Raw genomic sequence first — 16044 nt, 5'->3', positions numbered from 1 at the left:
GAACATTGTTTCGTTCTGCTGTGCATGGGGTCGCTATGAGTCGGTTCCGACTCGATGGCACCTGACAACAACAACAATAAGCAACTGATGGTCTGTTCAATAGTAGGACCCTAGCCTTATTCTGACTGATTTAATCAAGTTCTCCATCATCACTTTCCACAGATGTAGGTCATTTGATTACTGTGTATTCCATCCTATGAATTCCATGTATTTAATCTCTATGGTGCTAACAAGTTATTTACTATTAATAAATCCCTGGTTCCAAAATTATATCAGGCAATATCTGGCATGATTTTATACCAAGGCCATATATTTCAGTGATTGATTCTTCTTTTTTGTTTACAACTGTCACATTCTAATCACCAGAAATTGTCATGACATCTTAGTTGCTGGGTCAATCAAATTCGGAGTTCAGAACTTTTTATCATGAAATAGAAATATAGTAGAAGAACAAATAATGGCAATAAACATTTCTATTATTTAACCATGCTGCACTATTTATTCTTTTCTTTAGTTTTTATTTTTAAATCTCCAAATTGTCAGTGAAAGAATTGTAGATAAGGCAACATCATGATTCAAATTTTGGCATTGATTATTATACAGTATTCCTTTTTAATTTTTCAACTTTCCCATGCACAGGAGGCAACTGAAAATACCATGGCTTGTGCTAGGTGCACCCTAGTCAGCAAAATGGCATCTTGCTCTTAAACACTTTTAAGAGTACTAGCTTTTTCCGTTTTGTTTTGCTTTTTAATATAGTAGACTTGACTAATGTAATACATTTGATTTCTTGCCTACTGCTTCCAAAGCATTTTTTGTGGATCCAAGAAAATTGAAGTCTTAATTTTTTTATTTTTCTCCAATTATCTTTATGCTATTTACTGGTACAATTATGAAGATCTTTTTTCTTTACATTAATTTGCACACGATATTGAAGGCTGTAATCTTTGATCTTCATCAGTAAGTGTATCAAGTTATCTTTGTTTTCAGAGAGCAAGGTTGTGTCATCTGCATATCCCAGGTTGTTAATGAGTCTTCCTCCAGTCTTGATGGCACTTTCTTCTTCATATGATCCAGTTTCTCTAATTACATTTTCAGGATACAGATTGAATAAGCATGGTGAAATGATACAGCCCTGACACACACCTTTTCTGATTTTATACCTTTCAGAATCCCCTTGCTTTGTTTGAATGACTGTCTCTTGAGCACAATTAAGTGTTCTGGAATACCCATTCTTCACAATGTTATCCATTATTTATTATGATCCACACAGCTGAACGTCTTTGCACAGTCAGGTACTCTCTGCTTTGTGCCTATATCCATCTGATTTTGACAATGACATCACTCATTCCATGTCCTTTTTTGAATCTGGCTTGAATATCTGGCAGTTCCCTGTACTTCGGTGTACTGTTGCAGTTGATTTTGAATTATCTTGAGCAAAATTTACTCGCATGTAATGACTACGATGTGTGTTTCTGCAGGTTAATGTGCTGGACTGCAATGTGGGTTTGAACCTTAACATCAGTGATTCAAGCTCACCAGCTGCTCCTCGGAAATCCTGTACAGGGAGACTATGAGTAACTGGGTGGTACAAACATTTAAAAACGGAGTCAAAGACACTTAACAACAATAACGATTTCAACATTTGGTTGGATACCTTCCCTTGGAATAGGTACAAATATGGATTTCATCTAATCAATTGGCCAGATCTTCCAAATTTCTTATCATAGGCATGAGCCTCCAATATTTCCAGTGTTGTATCAGTTTGTTGAAACGTTTTAATTTGTATTCTGTCAAATTCTAGACACTTGTTTTTAGCCAATACCTTAAGTGCTGTTTGGACTTGTACCTTTTTGTCAGTACCTTTGATTCAATGGTACAGTGACTCTATCACTTCTAATTTCTTTTGATGTTTCCAGAGACATTCAATATTTTGTCCACTTGTTGTTAAGTGTCATCAAATTGGTTCCAATTCATAACAATCCTGTATATGGTTTCCAAGGAGTGGCTGGTAAGTTTGAGCCAATGATCTGTGGTTCAAACTGACCTTGCAGTCCAATGCATTAACCTGAAACACCACACATAGAATCCATCAATATTGCAAGTCAAGGCTAAAAATTCTTCAATTCCTTTAGCTTGAAAAAGGCTTAGTGTGTTCTTCCCTTTTAGTAGATAAGTGCCAACAAGTGGGTTCCAACCCATAGCAGCCCTGTATAGGGTTACCAAGGAGTGGCTGGTGAGCTGAACCACTGACCTTGCAGTTCAAACTGACTTTGAAGTCCAGCGCATTAACCCACACCACCACACCACTACTTTAGTATATTGTTGTTGTTGTTAGGTGCCATCGAGTTTATACCAACTCATAGCGACCTTATGCACAGCAGAACAAAACACTGCCCAGTGCTGGGCTAACCTCACAATGCTTGAGCCCACTGATGCTGTTACTTTGCCAATCTATCAAACTGGGGGGGTCTTCTTTTTTTCTGACCCTCCACCTTACCAAACATGATATCCTTCTCCAATGACTTGTCCCTCCCGACAATATGTCTGAAGTATGAGAGATGAAGTTTGGCCATCCTGGCCTCCAAGGAACACTCTGGCTGCACTTCTTCCAACACAGGTTGTTCTTTTGGCAGCCCATGATACTTTTGATATTCTCCTCTGACACCATATATTAGTATTGCCTATTATTTAATTTTCTTTGCAGTTTGTAATGTTATACCTTGAAGATACCTGTAAGTGTTACCTGATGTCTAGAACAGGGAAATGTGATGGAAGTCAATTTACTCCATAAACAACAATGTAGAAATTAATAATGATTAAGTAACTACAATGTGGCAAAGATTTTATTTACAATATAATTTATTGTTAAAATCACAATATAAGGTAGTTTTTTTGTTTATTTTATCAATGACATTGTACAGATAAAGAAACTGAAGTACTTAAGATTTGAGTATTTATCTGGGTCACAGATATTAGTAAAAGCTGAATGGAGGATTAGAGCATTCACATTCTCTCTTTGATCAAATAACAACACACTTCAATGCACAATTAAGTCAAGTATTCTCAATTTAGGAGTGTCTGAGATAATTTACCCTTAATACTAAAAATAAAGAAAATAAATGAAAATTAAATAATTTAAATTAAAAGAACACTTAATATGTGCATCTATGTTTTTGGATATTATTTGGTTTATATATTTTGTCCTTAATCCTGGATTACAAGTGATGTATAAATGTTCTAATAGTCTATGTTAGACTTTTCTATTATTTCATACAACCATTAGGAGCCTTTTGGCAATATTTTAGAATTGCCTACTTAATAGACTTTAAAATTTGGAAAATTAATAATATTTAATGTCAGCATAGTTTTATTACTCTTTTGGATTCATTTCATATAATATATATATACATGTAATTTTTAGAAAATATCAGTATCACTAGAAAAATATGTGTGCACCATTTCATTTAATAGGATTAAATTCAATTCTAGAGAATGATAACTTGATAATCATTATGGTTATAATAAATAATTTTTTGTGCTTCTAATGTACATACTTTGTTCTAAGCACTTTTATGATGGGTTCGGTTAACACAACAAATTTACAGATAAGGAAGTGTATGTTAGGTAGTTTAATGACTTGTTCAAGGTCACAGAGATATCAAATTGAAGAACTGAGATATAGTATCAGTTAACATGGGTCCACAGCAGTGTATGCTTATTACTCTTCTCTAACAGACTCTTCACAATGAAGACATTTCTATTCAGATGATTCACATTATTCGTTTTCAGAATATTTTTGAGCTTTTAAGTTTGTCTTTTTCTGATTATTGAACATTTATGTAAAGAACAAAATAGTGCTAAATACTTTAGTGTTTGTAGGTATAATAGTAATGCCTTCATTTCTACAAAATATTGAAATAATTTTCTACACAAAAATGAATCCATCAAAAATGTCTATAAATATGTATTTAGTTTTGAAGATTTGTTTTAGGAAAAAATAACTGTTGGCAATATTGCAAAAAACATATAATTAATTTTATAATATTATAATGACTTACTTTTTATCAGAAATACCTATTAAAAGAATAATTTCCACTATAATTAGGTTTTCATAAATGTAATATGAAGCTACAATAAAAAGGATCATCAGTCTTATAATTCTCAGTATCCTGATTTCTTCATAATTTTATCTGTGCTTCAGGAGATAGAAGGCTACATCTTTTTAAGATCTATTTTCTTTATCTTTTAATAGTAATTGTGGGATAAAGCACTGGACCTTAATGCCAGTTTAAAGCACAGGTTGGTGGTTCAAACTCACCAGTTGCTCCTTGAAAATCCTATACAGGGTTGCTATGTGTCAGAACAAACTTGATGGCACTTAACAGCAACAGTAAGAATATACACTTCAATACATACACTAAATTTAAGAGTTTCTATACCTACTACTTATTAACATTTTTAGAATTGTACAGCCAATATCAATCTCCTTTTCTGAACTGTTCCTCCCCCAAAGGAAGTACTTTGCTCACTAATATTCCTAGCTGAGTCCTGGTGTGGCTCTGTAGGATAAGCACTGAACTGGTAACTACATGCTTGGTAGTTCAAAACCACCAGTCACTCCTTGGAAACCCTATTCAGGGTCACTGTGAGTTGGAACCAACTGGATGGCACTTAACACAAGCATTACTGTCTGGAGTCCCGGTATGGCTTTGTAGGATATGCAACAGACAGTTAACCTCAAGATCGATGGTTTAAACCCACCACAGAAACCCTGTACAGGTGGCTATGAATCTAAAATGACTGGACAGCACATAACAACAATATTACCATCTAATCTTTCAAGTTGTTGTTGTATCCTATCTATTTTTTCAAGTTGTTATTGTAAGTCCTATCCCATACTGATACTTCTTAGAAGACCATAATGTTCAAAGCAGACTTTTTTTTACTAGCTAAGCTAAACTACTGTTTGATATTAAGAAGAATTTCATGGGATATTTTTGGTTTAAGGATTAAGGATTATTTCCAGGCACTAGATTCATGGGTTTATGTAATCTTCATGGCTCCGACAAGTCAAGAGTCTATGAAAATTGAATATTTGTTCTGTACTTTCCCTTTTTTGATTAGGATTCTTTTATAGAATCTTTGATGACGATGTTCAGGAATGGCAGCTGCCTCAAAGGAGAGAACTGTTCATGGAGGCACTTAGCTACACATTACATTGTTGTTTTTGTTAAATGCCAGTGAGTCAGTTCCAACTCATACTGAAGCAGCTGGTTAATTTGAACTGTTGAACTTGTGGTTCACAGTCAAGTGCTGATTCTACAGTGTTACACCAGGAGTCCTATTCTCCTTAAATTCCTCACCATCCTTTTTCCTCTGTTGCTCCAGATGAGCAGAGGACAATTGTTGTGCTTTGAGTGATGGCTTGCAAGCTTTTAATAGCCTAGGCACTACACAAGAACTATTATTCTGGTCAACTATATCATTAAACATGATATTCATCCCATTAATTGTGTTGTGTCATGGGACTATAATTTTAAACCTCCAAACCAAGAAAGTAAATGCAATGAAAGTTTTGGTGGCATATAACTAGTCTCAGTAGGTACTGCTTGTTTGTTTTTGTAAATTTAACTATCACACAATATTTTCCTATTCCAATTTTTTTTTTAAGTTTTTGTTGTGAATTATGTGATAGTTTACATGGGATAACGTTAGATTTACATTCATCCTATCGTATATCGTTTCATTGCCATAATTACAATCCCCTCCATGCATCATCAAATAGCCAAAGGGTACACCCTGCAAGCCCACCCCAATTTTTACAAGTGTACAATCTATTGTCAGCAATTACAAGAGTTGACTGTGCAACCCTAACCTTATTAAATGTGATATTCTCATTATCATTAACTCCAACCCTTTCCTCATTGTTCCCATGCCCATTAACTACTAATAAACTTTGTTTTCTATATATTTGCCTTTGCTTTATATATAAATATGTTCATATAGTATCTGTCCTTTGTGGCTGACTTATTCAGCTCAGCATAACGTTTTCCAGCTCCATCCATATCAACATGCATTGAGACTACATTTCTGGATTGATTAAGTAGTATAGCATTATATGTATTTTATTTATTTATCTGCTGATGGAAATTTAGATTGTTTCCACATTTTAACTATTGTGAATGGTGCTGCAATAAATATTGTTGTACAACTTTCTGCTTGAGTCTATACTTTCAAGTTTTGGGGGTAAATAGGAGTAGAGTTACTTTATCATATGGTAGTTCTGTTTCTAGTTCTCTGATGATCCATAACAGCTATATCTTTTTGCATTCCACCAGCAATGTGTAAAGGTTCCAATTTCCCCACATTCTTGCCAATGTTTGCTATTTTATGTTTTTTGTTGTTGTTTGTTTTTGTTGTTTATTTTGCTGTTGCTGGGTGCCAAGGAGTCAGTAGTGATTCATAGCAACCCTAAGGACAACAGAATGAAACAGTGCATGGTCCTGTACCAACCTCACTATCCTTGATAAGCTTGAGCCCTCTGCTACTGCTACTGTGCTAATCTAGCTCATTGGGGTTCTTCCATGATGTCCATATCCAGGGACTGGTAGTCCTGATGATATGTCTGAAGTATCACAGGTGAAGTCAGGCCATGCTGGCTTCCAAGGAGAATTCTAGCAGTACATCTTACAACACAGATTTGTTTGTTTTTCTGTTAGTCCATGATACTTTCAGTAATCTCCTAAAACATCATAGCTCAAATACATCAATTCTTCTATGGCCTTCCTTCTTCACTGTCCAACTTCCACATGCATATGAGGTTATTGAAAATGTCTTGTGCACTTTAGTCCTCCAACTGACATCTTTTTTTCTTGAACACTTTAAAGAAGTCTGGCACAGTAGATCTGCCTAATGCAATATGTAGTTTGATTTCTTGATTGCTGCTTCCATGAGTGTTGATCATTGATTAGAACAAAAGGAAATCTTTGACAACTTCATTTTTTTCTCTTGGCCATTTAACTGATGCTTATATGAATATAAAATTTGACAACAAATAAGGAAGCCAGTAAAAAATCCATGCATTTGAATTATGATGCTGGCAAATAATATTGAAAGTACTATGGACTGCCAGAAAATCAAACAAATCTGTCTTGAAAGAAGTACAGACAGAATGAATGCTCCTTAGAAACAAGTATGGAACAACTTTAAGTCTTGTACTTTGAACATGTTTTTATGAGGCACTTGTCTCTAGAGATAGACATCATGTATAGTAAAGTGAAGGGTCAGAAAAAAGAGTAAAATCTCAAATGAGATGGACTGGCATGATGGAAGAACAATGGTCTCAAACATAGCAACGATTGTGAGGATGGTGCAGGACCTAGTACTATTTCATTCTGTTGTGCAAAAGGTCCTTTTGAGTTCAAGTAGACTCACAGACTCAATGGCACCACCAACAATAAAAATTTAATGGGCATGAAATAGTATCTCATTGAAATTTTGGTTTGCGTCTCTCTAATACAGGGTTGAGGAACGTCTGACTTGCGGGCCTTATCACTTGGCCCAACCCTGCCATGGCAACACAGTTCCAGTCATCACATTGCTGTTGTTAACTGCCATCGAGTCACTTCTAATCTATAGCAACCCTGTATAGGGTTCCTGAGGAGTGGCTGGTGAGCTTGAACTGCCGACATTGCAGTTGAAACTGACTTCGCAGTCCATTGCATTGACCTGCAGTGCCACACATTAGGGGCAAGTTAATTAAATGCATGACTAAATACAGCAGGATAATTTTTTTAAGTTGATAATTTTGTATGATCCCCGAATATTGGCAGAAACACTAATGGAAGCAGCAGTCAAGAAATCAAACAACATATTACATCAAGCAAATCTGCTGCACAAGACCTTTTTTTAAAAGTGTTCAAGAGCAAAGATGTCAGTTTGCCTGACCCAAGCCATGATATGTTCAAAAACCTCATATGCATGTGAAAGCTGGACAGTAATTAAGGAAGATCATAGAAGAATTGATGCATTTGAGTTATGGTGTTGGAGGAGAATAATAAATGTCCTGCCAAAAGAACAAACATCTGCGTTGGGAGAAGTACAGCCAGAGTGTTCCTTGGAGACCAGGATGGCCAGACTTTTTCTCTCATACTTCCAACATATTGTCAGGAGGGGCAATCACTAGAGATGGATATCCACTAGAGATGAATATCATGTTTGGTAGGGTGGAGGTTCAGTGTAAAAGAGGAAGACCCCCCCGAGAGACGGATTGGCAAAGTGGTAGCATCAATGGGATCAAGTGTGGCAACAATTGTGAGGTTAGTCTAGGACCAGGCAGTGTTGCATTCTGTTGTGCATAGGGTCACTATGAGTCAGTACCTACTCAATGACACCTAACAACAGCAAACCCCTGCTCTGATATGTAAAGATGTTGAGGATTTTTCATATGTTTCGTGGCCAGTTGAATGTTCTCTTTGATGAAAGGTGTATTCAAACCTTTGTCCATTTTATGATTGTGTGATTTTTCTTTTTGTTACTAAGCTATCAAAATTATATTTATCTAAATTGTTATGTCATAATATATCTTTACACAAATAACATGATCCTTTTATGTTTGCTTGCCAACTGCTTCCTCTCTTTGGGAAGTATTTTCATATATTCCGTGATGCCAGTTTTTTTTTTTTTTTTTTTTTTTTTAACATGTTATTGGAAAACCAAAACATAGCATAGCACATTTACAAAAACACCTCCCAAGGGGAGGGAGCAGTTGGCAAACAATCATAGAAGATTTATATTAAAAAAAAAAAAAAAAAATGTGTTTACAAAGATATTTTCCCAGTTGGTAGCTTGTCCTTTCTCTTTTTTGGTAAAGTCTTTTGATTAATTAAAGTGTTTAATTTTAATAAGATCCCATTTGTTTATTTTGATTTACTGTTGGTGCTTTTGTTATTATAATAGATAATATACTGTTAGAAATTTGGTTTGAAGCATTGCTCTTGATTTTTCTTCTAAGAATTTTTAAGTTTTAATTTGTACATTTAGGTCCTTAATCTACTTTGAACTTGCTTTTGTTTATGGTTTCAGGCAGTTAACCTGTTTCAATTTTCTACATGTGGAAATGGTGATGGAGGAAAAACATTAGACCACAAGGTCATTGGTTCAAATCTACCAGCTGCTCCTGGGAAATTCCATACAGGGTTGCTATATATCAGAATCCACTTGAAAGCACTTACAACAACAATATTTATTAATGAGGGTTTTTCTTCCCCATCAAATGGACTGTGTAAAAAAAAAATCAGTTGATCATAGATGTATGGGTTTACTTCTGGACTCTTAATTCTGTTCCATTGGTATGTATGTCTACTGTTTTAGTGTGAATTTGTTTGGATTGTTGTAACTATTTTGTATATTTAAAAATTAGAAACTGTTATCCTTGTACTTTGGGTGTTTTTTTTCAACATTATTTTAGCTACGCAGGGCCTTTGAGCCTTCCATGTAAAGTTGAACAGTGTTTTTTCTATTTCTGTACAGATTGCTGATGGAGTTTTGATAGAGACTTTGTTGAATCTCTAGATTGGGGAGCATGGTGCCTCTGTAGAATAAACAAGGAACTGTAGAACAAAAGTTAGTAGATTTGAGCCCATAATCCACTCTGCAAGACAAAGATATGGCTTTATGCTCCCACAAAAATGTACAGCTTTAGAAACTCTACTCAGGTTCACTATCAGTCAGAACTGACTCAACAGCACTTAACAGCAACAACAGAATCGATTGTTTTGGGTAGTGCTGATCTTTACAATATGATATCATCTAGTCCATTATCAGGGAACATCCTTTTATTTGAAATCATACTTCCACTACTGAAATCTTCCATCTTTCTTTAGATTTCAAAATCATGTTCACTAATAGAAACCACAAGAAGAGAGTCTCATCATTATGTTTTTAAAACTTTAGGATTGAACACTGTGCAAGGAATTATCACTATTTAACATGCTACCATGCATCATAATTTTTCAATAAAATGATACAACATCCATACATTTGCATATTATTGTTGCTTTTGTTCAGTGCCATCTAGTTGGTTCAGACTCATAGCAGCCCTGTATAGGGTTTCCAAGTGAGTCTGAACCACCGACCTTGTGATTCAAACCAACCTGAGGTCCAATTCATTAACCCATAGCTCTATACTAGGGCCCCATGCATATTATATAAAATTTTAGATCTTCATGGAATAGTGAGAATAAGAAAGGTTTATGTTCTGCATTGACACACATTCAGAAAAGGATGTGCTATGTGTTCATTGTGTGTTAACTAACATTCTGCTCCATATCATCATCATTTGTGGACCTAACTTCTTGATGTTGTTGCTATCTGGAAAGTTGTATCATGAATCAATTCTTAAAGCTTCTACATAAAATGACAGATAGAATTATTATTGCCTGCATTGAATTGTACAAACTAAGTCACATGGATACTCTGAAATCATTAGGGTAAATGTTCATACTAGCTACCCACAATAATGGACTCCTGGTGTGATTCTGTAGGATCAGCACTGGACTGTGAACCATAAGGTCAGCAGCTCAAAATCATCAGCTGCTCCTTGGAAACCCTATACAGGGTCACTATGTACCAGAACTGACACAATGGCACTTAGCAATAATCCTCAATAACAGACATGAAGATGTTAAAATGGTTAAAATCGTAAAAAAGAATAACTTTTTAAGACTGTGGTAGGTCTTCTGAGTTACCAGTATTAGTAGTTGATAAACATGAAGTATGACTATAAAGATTTATCACTACCCTCATATCTATAAAACAGTAACACATCCACTGCACATGCACACACACACAGAAAATTATTTTATCATATTTTTTTGCTCTTTTTATTGCCTCTCTTCATTTCTTTGTTTACTAGACAAGAATAGCACCATTTGATGAAGTAAAATTCTGATGGAAACTAGGTAAGATCTTTCATTTAAATTATAGGCATAAAGTACATTACAAGTGGAGAACTGAATACCATAAATGCAAAAACAACTTTAACACCATGACAAACTCAAAATCTCACTAGATTTAGCAACACTATCAGCCTATTTATATAATTTATAATTATCTAAGATTTTTAAATGATTACCAAGCTTTGATCTCTGTTTTCTTTAGTGTATTTACTGCTGTCCTAAATGATCCCCAACTAAGAAAAGGTCTTTACATATCAAAATAAAAAATTTTTAAATTAAGCATTTAAGTATCAAAAGCAATTACATTTTCACATTAAAATTGCTGTATTCTTTGTAACCAAGATTACAAGTGAAAAATAACTTTGTAGGAAAGATATCATAGTATTTAAACTCAGTGGTACCTTGAAGACAGGTGTGTTGGAAAAATTAAGTCAATAAAAATCAGAATCTGTCATCATGGAAATTTTCAACTCCAACAATGCCATATATATTTACTTATCCTTTTTGAAACAGAAAATTACAACATGGTCTGTAGCTTAGGGATAGGAATGATTATGGTTTCAGGAGATTTAGTCAGAAAATGGGAGTAGTTGCTATTTGCATAGGATTAATAGTGTGATTTAGAATGAGCACCAGTAAATGAATATTACAGTGTATCAAGGGAAGATAAACTAAAAGTAACTTTTTGTGTCACTTTATGTTGTGATGGAGTTTTAAAACACTGATATATTGAATTACTAGAGTAGTCATTCAGCATGATATAAAAAAATGGAGAAAACTATTTCTCACACAATTCAATATTTCTTGCAAAAGATGTTTGTGTGTCGGTGTACATGCATAAATGCTTTGTTGAAGGCAGAGAAAATAAAACTGCAATGTTCTTTCCAGTGGAAGAGAATCATGTGATTGAGCCAAAGTTATATAGAGTTAAGTAACACAAGAATTATAAAAGGAAGTAGTGCCCATTACATTGGTTACTTAAAATGGGGGAGTTATAAAGGTACAAAGTGACTGACTTACAAGTTTTGAAGAAGGAGTTTAGTTTAGGAGCATAAGAGGGAAGGTAGAATTCCTACTGAATAGTTTTCATCTTGTCTAGACGGGTCTGGTGAAAGAAGATGAGGATGAGATTCTTATTATTCAATAGTGTTATCATGACTAATTGAGACTGTCACAATTGTAACGGTAGAGGTTCTGTAACAAAAACAGGGGAGTAGCTAATCTTACAGTCCAGAAACAGAGGACCCTAGGACCATCAAAGGAAAAAGAGCACAAGCAGAATGTGGGACACTGTGCAGAGAAGCAGTGACATCAGAGATGGAAGCATAGATGGGGACATGGAAAGAGGGAGCAGCTGAGGACTCTGGACTCATAGAAAGAGAGTGACTAGGTGGTTGCAACCAGAAAGCAGGATTGCAGTATGTGCCCTTTGGTTGTTTAAATTATTATATATTCCTAAGTGTCTTTGAAGACCATAGAAGAATTGATGCTTTTGAATTATGATGTTGGAGGAAAATATTGAAAGTGCCACGGACTGCCAAAAGAACCCATAGATCCGTTTTGGAAGAAGTGCAGCCAGAATGCTCCTTGGAGACCAAGATGGCCAAACTTCGTCTCTCATACTTTGGACATATTGTCAGGAGGGACCAGTCACTGGAGAAAGATATCATGTTTGGTAAGGTGGAGGGTCAGAGAAAAAGAGGCAGATCCGCAATGAGATGGATTGGCCAAGTGGCAGCATCGATGGACTCAAGTGTGGCAACAGTAGTGAGGTTGGCCCAGGATCGGGCAGTGCTTGGTTCAGCTGTGCATAAGGTCACTATGAGCTGGTGCCTACTCGATGGCACCTAACAACACAAAAACAACAATGCATAGGATATCAATCTTTATATCTTACATTTTTGTGTGTGATGACTTCTAATTTACCTAGATTTGTAGTTTGAATGTTCCATATTTTTGTAATTAATGGATGTTTGTAGCAACCTCTTCTTATTTTGATTCATGTCCTATCAGCAAACGAAGGTCCTGAAAGCTCTGCTTCATTCACGTCATTCAGGGAACCTCAACTTTGTTGTGTCAGATCTTCTTTAGTCATATTTTGAGTGCCTTCCAAACTAGGGACTCATCTTCAGGTACTAATATCAGGCAATGTTCTACTACTATTACTAAGGTTTTCAGTGGCTAATCACTCAGAAGTGGGTCATCAATTCTTTCTTCCTGGTGTATTCTTAGTCTAGACGTTCCACTAAAGCCTGTTCTCCAGGACTAACCCTGCTGATTCTTGAAACACCATTAGAATAGTATCCAGCATCACAGCATCATACAAGCAATTACAGAAGACTAAAGTGATAGACATCTGGGGGATTTTTAACTAGACTCAACTTTCTCATCTGGTTCCTATGTTTCTACTATTGGCTTAATAGTAAAAAATCATCAGTGTTGCAGTTAACTACTTAACCACATAAACACAGGTGCACCCAAATCACAATAATTTTGAGAAGCATTTTATGAATGTGCCCTCCCTAATGATATAATAATATAGTGAATAATAAAATTAATTACCACGAGAAGAGATATATACACATCTGAGCATAACTTGTATCTATTATTATAGAGCAATAATTTTGAATTGAAATGAAAATTTACTCTAGAATTTGAAGCTGTAGGAAGGCAATTACTTGCTAGAAGAATAGTGGGAAGCCTTCTAATAGAATCCTAGCAAGAACTGGATTAATTTAATACAAGTTGGTCAATTATAATTTTCATAATGTTGGGTGTGGAAAGATGATTACAATTCATTTATCACTCTAGAAGAATCATTGGTTAAAGATATATTCAATCCCTATAAGGAAGTTTAATGATCAGTCTTCCATTAGATAGTCTTAGAACTTGTCATAGAGTTTATTACTTGCACAGTAGAGAGCAGTATCTATTCTGTGGATGAACAGTAAGGACTATTGAGGACTATAGGGTAGTTCCATAGAACAAATACATTGATTATAAGCATTCACATACATTGTTGTTAAATGCGACTGAATGGGTTCTGCCTTTTAGCAATCCTGTGCAGGGTTTCCAAGGAACAACTGGTGAGTTTGAATTGCCAACCTTGCAGTCCAGTGTTTATTCTACAGTACCACACAAGGACTACTCACATGCATTGGGAATGGTTATATACCTTTTTAGTAGGCTATGAGAACTGAAGAGCTATGATTTTATAAATGGTTGATAAAGATTTATGAATTGTAATTCTCTTTATGGATAAATGTTTTTTATACACACACATAAAAAGCTCCACAGATTTTTAGAGGAGCATGTGCTACTTAAGTATGAGAATGTGATTCAATTAAGAAATATTAGGACTCAATGCATTGTTACTGTATAAAATTGTAGTTGGCTTTCATGAGAATAGAGAATGTAAAAGATATATAATAACAACATCCAGTAATGAACTATAAGATACAAGAACCAATATGTACTACATAATATATATGGTAGTTTTAAAGTGTTGTTGAACCAATTCCAACTCTGTATAGGGTTTCTGAGGAGCAGTTAGTGAGCTTGAACTGCTGACTTTGCAGTTCAAACTGCTTTTGCAAGGCAGTGCGTTAACCCACAGCTCCACATAATATATATGGGTATTTAAAATGAATAAGTACACATGTTGGCATCTAGGTATACATACAAACATCTTACTCAACCTCAAAATGTTATTTAATTTTTTTTTTAATTTAAGAAGTATGCCAAAACATTTTTTCTAAATATAAACCTGATTCATAATTAATATGTAAATAACAGTGCAGGATACGCCTACCTTCATATTTCATTGAAGAATACAGTTTTGAGGACTTTTTTTGTTTTGGTTTCTCTTTTGTTCCCTCTCCCCTTTTTTCATTCTAGTGTTATTACTACTAAGTTCTATCTATATCTGGGAAGCAAAGGTTAGGAACATTCTCAGAAATCTGACTCAGGATGAAACTATTGAATAGAAGACAGTCTGTTTACATTTTAATTGTGCTATTTGGTGTATATTTACTACATTGCAATAAATAAAAAAGATTAAGATTATCAATATTTTATGCTCTGTGCTATGTAAACATAGCAATGCCATAAGATATCTTTGGAGAAATTTTAAACTAGTATATTCAGTCAGAGCTGCTCTGTATTCCCTTGAAATTTTAAAATTGAAGAAAATTATATATTCAGGTCCATAAGGAATACATGGAAACAATACAAACCTCTCTTTTGAGCATAAAACAGAGTCATTTATTTTAATAGAATGTCAGTATGCTTGTTTGCAATCAGAGTACTGAATCACATTTGTTGTAGACTTTATAGTTAGATTGAAAATACACAGAAACTCACAAAATCTGTTCCAAGTTATTCATTATATTAATGCCAAGTTATATAAAAAGTATAAGAAGAAGATAAAGAGGTACAATGTTTGCTGTTAGGATTATTTTTGAAATTTATTGAGCTGGAAAAAACATTTCTGGCCATACAGAAAATCGGTCATTTAAAGGATCTCTTTTATCTTATACTATTGCAGACATTGATCATATTGTACCACAGTTAATTTAGTAAAGGTTAACTTCTTATTTAGATTTGTAAAACAGACACTTCCAAATCAAACACAATTCCAGTTCAATTAATATTTCTTCCAACTTTTAAATATGAAAGTGTGTGACTGTACTGAAGAAACTGCAGATTTAAAAAAGAAATCTCAACTGAGAAAAAACTCCAAGATATTGAAGCCTTTAAAAAATTTCAATATGTACATGAATCATGTCATCAAAGAATTTATAATCTTATAGAAGAATGAAATGAATTAATATATATAATTATAAAATATCATTGTTGTTGTTATGTGAGGTAGAGTCACTTCCGACTCATAGCGACCCTGTACAGGGTTTTTGAGGCTGTAAATCTTTACGGGGGCAGAAAAACTCATCTTACTAGGAGAACAGCTGGTAAGCTGGTAGTTTCGAATGGCTGACCCTGAAGGTAGCAGTCCCAGTTGTAACCACTATGCTACTATACGCATGTGTGTGTGTGTGTGTGTGTGTATATATATATATATATATAT

At 34.7% G+C, this 16044-nt stretch overlaps 1 protein-coding gene and 1 pseudogene across 3 annotated transcripts in view; both read right to left on the bottom strand.

Annotated features, from left to right (window-relative positions):
- LOC102835636 overlaps positions 1-5505 on the bottom strand; it is a 28690-nt pseudogene extending 23185 nt beyond the window's left edge.
- Positions 1-16044, bottom strand: part of FSTL5 (follistatin-like 5) — a 1065399-nt gene that overhangs the window by 631571 nt on the left and 417784 nt on the right. The window lies entirely within an intron of this gene.

The sequence above is a fragment of the Chrysochloris asiatica genome, unplaced genomic scaffold (genome assembly GCF_000296735.1).
Source record: "Chrysochloris asiatica unplaced genomic scaffold, ChrAsi1.0 scaffold00202, whole genome shotgun sequence".
Taxonomy (NCBI): Eukaryota; Metazoa; Chordata; class Mammalia; order Afrosoricida; family Chrysochloridae; genus Chrysochloris; species Chrysochloris asiatica.
This window is presented reverse-complemented; position numbering and strand designations above follow the sequence as displayed.